Genomic DNA, 7,118 nt, shown 5'->3' on the forward strand with positions numbered 1-7,118 from the left:
TTATTTGTATTATAGATAATTATTTAAATTTAATAAAAAAATTAATAGATTGCTAAACAAATATTCAATAAAATGTGATAATAATTATATTAAAATATGGGCCTATTTATTGTAACAAAAATATGATATTTAAATTTAATAAACACTATTTTTGGACGGTAAATTTAATAAACTCTACTTCTTTTTTGTATTTTAATGAATTTATAACAGTATGTTTTAATTTAAACATCATTTTAAGGTAATACTAGGTGTAATTTGTTCTGCTTCCGCTTTTATTTTTATATATATCCATTTATTTATAATAATATACTAGTAGTACTTTCACTTTTGTTTTTGTTTATTATTAAAGAAATTAAAGAAATGGGTAAAACCCAACTACCCTCTCTTCTCCAACCACAGGAAATACGTTTTTCTGCAACATACATAAAAACCGGCAAAGTGAAAGCAGTGATTCTGAAAGGGTAAAGTTGGGATATTGCAATTAGCTTTCAAGAATTGATTTTGGCCAGACGCAAAAGTTAGGAATAGTTGCTTCGGCTAGAATTGATTCTAAGCTCCAAAATCAATTTTACAATCCAGATCCAAACATCTTAAAATTATGCAAATTCACGTTTGAACACTGTTGACGCGCGTTTGGCTGTGCATAACGTAGAACCAAACAAGCACTTAGATTCCTAACATCCATTCACTCTTCATTTTGTAGCCTGACATTCTTTTTCATTTTGTGATTTCAGAATGGAAGGATGTATACCAATGGAGGAAATATGGGCAAAAGGTGGACCAAATATAACCCTTGTCTTATAGCATATTTCAAATTCTCTTTTGCGCCACACTGCCCTGTCAAAAAGAAGGTAAACTAACAACTGTTGTAACCGAGTTTGGGGTGAACACATTCTCTTGTGCCTATTCTCTTTTTTACATGCATCTCACTCATACTAGATGACACATTAGATGTTAATGTGCATTAGTTGGCTACTGAAGTAGTATTTGTTCATTAGTTGAGATTTGGTAAAAACAAAGGGCAAAAGATTAATTAAGGTGTCATTACAATATCTCATCGAGGTATAATACAATCTGAGTAGTTGACAATTCTGTGATAAAGCATTATTGGCATTTGCCTTAGTTCAAATACAATGTATAGAACAAACAAGTTAAAGGCTTGAAAAGGGTCTCATACAAAGAGTGTCTATGAATGCTAAAATTAGAGCTAAATACATCTCAGATGTGATGTGAATGTTAGCTTTGTGGTGCCACTTACTTGAAACATGTCCTTTTCCCTATCTATTGATGATATGCCACATATCTTGATGTGCAAATTTTACTTTCAGGCTTGGTTTGCTGGAAAAAAAAAGTGGGGAAGAAATTTGTTGGGTTCAAGGTTGGTCTAGATGATTTGATTAGTTTCTATTTCAAGAAACAAACCAGGCTAAAGATTAAGCAATATTGGAGGTAATTAAATCCAAACAGATTACCTTTGATTTGGAATAGGATTTGAGATATATAGTCTGCCAATGAGATATATAAATGTCATTTTCCCTCTAACTGTATTGCCTAATCAAACACCAATAACTATTATTCCACCAGGCATACTCACTATTATTCTTACTCTGCTATCACTGGACCAATTGGTAAGGAGTGTGCTGATCTTTGGCCAAGGATTGCAAGTGCTGCCAATGCCATTGTATGAGTGGAAACAGGCAGAAAATACAATTATACATGAAAATTTGAGAGATAATATATTTCAAAGACTACATATATTCATCATGTCCTAAATGAGATTCATGAAACTTCGTAGACTAAAGAACATGAACCCAATGTTTGCATTAGTTTCATGCATACAGAAACATACCAGCACACTATTAGAAATAAAAATGACAAGAACATCGGGTTAAAGAGATAAATGTAATTTTAACATACCAGCACACTTTTGATGCAGTTTTAAAATACTAACACACTTTTAACATACCAGCACACTTTTTATGCAGTTTTAACATACAAGCACACTTTAATTAACATACCAACACACTTTTAACATATCAGCACACTTTTAACATACCAACACACTTTAATATGAGGGTAGAATGAGAATATTTTAAAATATGTTGGGGTAAAGAGATAAATGTAGGGGGTAGAAAAAAAATTCTAAAATTTTATAGACTTATAAAATCTAACCAAGGATCAAATGTGGCCCATCATGGACAAGTTATACTTGACCATACTAAATGCCACCAACAAAAGAAGGCTAAAGATTGAATGTTTTTTGATGAGGCTTTATGGTTGGAACACACATTAGGTAGTGAGTATTTATTAGGGATCTAAGTTTTCTCTCTTACTTTTTTGAGTGGTCACCATTGAGATTAAGGGAAAGTTTAGAAATTAGAGTTTGTTTATTGATAGTTGATATAAAGAGTTGCTCTCTTCCTCATACATAGATTAATTAGAAGAATTAGAAAAAAATTCGCACATGAAATATTTAGTAATAAATCTTGCAAGTAAATGACATAGGCTAGAAGACATATGCCATGTCTTGAACATTCTTAGGTTAAGGGAGGTCAAAACTAAGGAGTTTAAGGAAGAAATTAGCAAAACTAAAACTTATGAGTTTAAAGATATATAGTAACATTTCTAATAAAAACACTAGTGAAAAAATTATGACCCCCTCTATGCCCCGACTTTGATGTACACTTTTGATCTGACTAATTATATACCATCTATGTTTCAGTATGTTTATGATTTATTTTTAATGTTGAAATTACTCTTTTGATTTAGAAAGTGCTGAAATTTTCTATTTTTTTTGTTTACAATGAGTTGGGGATCGAACACAGGACTTATAACATACTACCCAAACCTAGTGACTTAAAGTGTTGGAAATATACTTTTTACTTACATGAATCAGAATAGAATCATCTGTGAACTTGTATTGTTAGACATAATGTTAAACTCACTGTTACAAACGTTATTGGATCTTAATTAATGTCGTTGTATTGATTAACCGAGCGAGACATTGGAGATATAATAGGGACAATGGGTCTCCCTTCATTTGCCGAATATGAAAATGTATGATGAAATATAGGTGTAAACATATTTGAAACTTTGAAAGTATATAATCGATCATAAGGATACATTAAATAATTATTCTATATACAAACATCGCCGTACTTCTTTCTAAAAGTCAAACTTCTCTTTAACTATGCATGTGTATATTTACGGCGACACCACCCCAAAACTCTGGTGGGCTCGTAATCAACAAGAGTTGTTCTCAACCCACGCCGCCGGTGTTGGGTGGCTTTTGTTCAACCAGCAACGCTCTATCGTCGCCACTGTGAAGTTGGTTTTCTAGTTTGTTTTACCTAGATTCGGTTAAAATCTGGATTTTTCAGGTCTGATTGCGTTTCGGTTGTTGTCGTCGGAGTTTGGATTTCGAGCTGGTGTGTCACTGCATGTTCTTATGTGGTGGTTGGGCTTGATTCTCTACTGTTTCAATCTGCTTATGATCTGGTGTGCCTCTCCGTCAATTGTGGTCGTCATAACGTTTTGTGTGGTTTTGCATATCTGTTTCAAACTTTTGTGTTAGTTCGGATTGTTGTCTAGAAATGGTCGTATTTAGTTACGGTTGATGTTGATAGTCTATGCAAGTTGTTGGTTCATGAAATTTGTTACTGTGTTGGTGGTCGGAAACATTTGCCAAACCTCTTTATCTGGATACATGTCTGAATTTGTGATCACAATTGTCGATACGCTAGGATATTTGTGTGCAACTTGGCTTCGTTCTCCTATGTCGGTTCGGTGAATTGTACTTGTGATGGATTGTACATTTGCTTTGGTTCCTTTTTACCCGTTAGGTTGGTTCTAGACCACTTAATTATGTGTAGTTTTTGTGTTTATTTTATCATATATTTGGGTTTAATTATACACATTTGTATGGTATAAGTATGACAGTTTGACTAGGTTAGGTTCATGTTTCCCAGCTTTTTTAACTTCTTTATCTTTTATTTTATATATCTTTAGTATTGCAGATGGTTCATCATTTGCACCATGTTTTCTTAAAAAAATGTAACATGTTTTACTTTTAACTATAACATAATAAAATATATGTCTTATTTGAATGATGATATTAATTATCATTATGAAATAATTATATATATATATATATATATATATATATATAATATTTTTTGAATTAATTTTAAATATTTCAAAATTTTATAAATTAAATTAAAAATACTAAAAGCAAAATAAGTAATTAAATAATGTTATATTTTTAAAACGCATATTGGCCCTACTAAATAAATATTTTTTTATAAATATCCTGATTAATAAAATAACTCTATTGTATAAGTTAGATAAGCCAAATAAAGATATGATATATATTATATATAAATGAAAAAACTACCCTTACACATGAAAATCATATTTCTGCTTTTAATTTCAACCTTTGAAATTTTTAATAATTATCATTTTCAATATTCAAGTTTCAAAAAAAATATAATTAATATTTTACATTAAATATTAAATTATATTTTGCATTTTTATTTATTTTTGGTAGAATATTTTGCATTTTTATATCTATATTTAAATGTTTTTATTCTTTATTTAAGATTTAACAAAAAAGTTTAAATTTATCAACACAGTTGACGAAAACTAGATTTTTGTCATTTATATTTATTCACGTGCTTAATTTTTTACAAGCTAATACAGTAGTTAAATTATTTTTTTTGACAAATATTGTAGTTAAATTCTTTTGTACTGAAATAAAAATATTAAAAAATAAATAAATTTTCTTAAAAAATAAAAAATAAAAAATTTGGTGAGTCGGACCTGCGTGGTTATATGTCTTTATTGATTATTGCACTAAAATAAATTAAGATGTTATCAGGAGCGGTTCTGCAGGAAGGAGCAGCAGATGGAGAGCAAAAAATTTCCGTTAGAGGTTATTATCAATTTCTGCATAAAATGTAGGTTCACGATGATGTTAACCAATAATCTTATGTATTTTGCTAGAGCTGTCAAAATGGGCAGTCCAGCCAAATTCGAGCCGGCTCGGTCGGGCTTCGAGCTTCATTGGGTCGGGCTAAAAAGCCCGGATAAAAAACGGACTACCAAAATTAGTGCCTGAGCCTAGCCCGATACGGTTTGTCGGGCTTTCGGGCCGCCCGGTTTATTTTTTTATTTTTTATTTTACATTTAGTGCTCAAACTCAACATTATAAATATGATCAATAATTTTCGCGCGTCTTATTTTTACTCATCCAATATATATATATATATATATATATATATATATATATATATTCTCGCGCGCCCTAATTTTACTCATCTGCTACCTACGAGTTTCTCGCGCACCCTATTGTTACTCATCCGCTACTTACGAGTTTCTTGCGCGTCATATTTTTACTCATCCGCTACCTACGACTTTTCGCGCGCCCTATTTTTAGTCATCTGGTACTTATAAGTTTCTTGCGCGCCTATTTTTACTCATCCGGTACTTACGAGTTTCTCGCACGCCCTATTTTTTTCTCAACCGCCACGTACGAGTTTCTCGCGTGCCCTATTTTAACTTATCCGCTACCTACGAGTTTCTCGGGTGCTTTATTTTTACTCATCTGCTACTTAAGTAGCGGAGGTGTTTTATAATTTATATTACGAACTAAGTTCAAATCCTCCAAAACAAATTATTTATATTTATTTTTAATTTTAATTTTTTTATTTTAATTTTTTCGGGTTTGCGGGCCGCCCTTGGCCCATTCGGGCTAGCCCATATTTTAGACGGGATTTTTTTTTTACCCCAACAATTGTCAACCTACCCCAACATTAATTTTGAATGGACGAATTTACCCTCATATATAAACTAAAATCCTGAAGAAAAAAATTTGGTTACCGGAACACTTTGGAAAAAAGTGTTCAGGTATATAGAATTTTTCTAATTTTTTTTTACCTGCACACTTTGAAAAAAAGTGTGTAGGTATATGTAAAATTTTTCCAAATTTATTTTGTTACCTACACACTTTGGAAAAAAGTGTTCATGTATGTAAAATTTTTCGATTTTTTTTTTGTTACCTGAACACTTTGAAAAAAAATGTGTAGGTATGTAAAATTTTTCCAGATTTATTTTGTTACCTACACACTTTGGAAAAAAAGTATTCAGGTATGTAAAATTTTTCTAATTTTTTTTGTTACCTGAACACTTTGAAAAGAGTTTTCTATCCCAAAATGCAACAATCGCCATACCTGGTTTCATTGAATAACGGAAATATCAATATGCATAATAGGTTATTTTTTTACATACTTGCACATTTTTTTTCAAAGTGTTCAGGTAACAAAAAAAATTAGAAAAATTTTACATACCTGAACACTTTTTTCCAAAGTGTGTAGGTAACAAAATAAATTTGGAAAAATTTTACATACCTACACACATTTTTTCAAAGTGTTCAGGTAACAAAAAAAATTAGAAAAATTTTACATACCTGAAAACTTTTTTCCAAAGTGTGTAGGTAACAAAATAAATTTGGAAAAATTTTACATACCTATACATTTTTTTTCAAAGTGTTCAGGTAAAAAAAAATTAGAAAAATTTTATATACCTGAACACTTTTTTCCAAAGTGTTCCGGTAACCAAAAAAAAATTTACATATCAGAACATTTTTTTTCAAAGTGTTCCGGTAACCAAATTTTTTTCTTCAGGGTTTTAGTTTATATATGAGGACAAATTCGTCCATTCAAAATTAATGTTGGGGTAGAACTTTTTTTTTCTTTAGTCGGGCTAGGATTTTCAAGGTCCGAACCCGAGAAAAAATCAGATTTAACGAACCGACCTATTCGAGCTAGCCCATTTTGACAGCTCTAATTTTGCGGTCCTGAACATGAGATTGTTGTTTGTGGTGGCTTGGTGTATTTGGTTAAAGCGCAATGACATCATTTTCAACGGCAAAATTCTAAACATCTCGGAAGTAGCGGATAAAATCAAGTTTATGTGTAAAGAAGATGTCAAGATACATATAGATAAGAATTTTCTCTTTTCAAATTGGTGGATTAATCTTCTTATCCGTCTCCACTCTCCAATGCATATGATGCACACCTTTTGTAATGAGTTTTGATAATTTGATCGATCCCCCTTTACTC

General features: G+C 31.1%; 1 long non-coding RNA gene across 4 annotated transcripts; it reads left to right on the forward strand.

Moving 5' to 3' along the window:
• Window positions 1-329: 329 nt before the first annotated feature.
• LOC123913836 lies at window positions 330-3,948 on the forward strand. 4 transcript variants are annotated; one of them, XR_006811717.1, is made up of 4 exons: window positions 330-461; window positions 735-851; window positions 1,329-1,449; window positions 3,381-3,948. It is a non-coding gene; the product is annotated as an uncharacterized LOC123913836 (long non-coding RNA). The 4 variants fall into 4 exon arrangements; XR_006811716.1 differs by having other exon boundaries at window positions 364-648; XR_006811714.1 differs by having other exon boundaries at window positions 364-851.
• Window positions 3,949-7,118: the final 3,170 nt, after the last annotated feature.

The sequence above is a fragment of the Trifolium pratense genome, linkage group LG3, assembly GCF_020283565.1.
Source record: "Trifolium pratense cultivar HEN17-A07 linkage group LG3, ARS_RC_1.1, whole genome shotgun sequence".
Classification (NCBI taxonomy): Eukaryota; Viridiplantae; Streptophyta; class Magnoliopsida; order Fabales; family Fabaceae; genus Trifolium; species Trifolium pratense.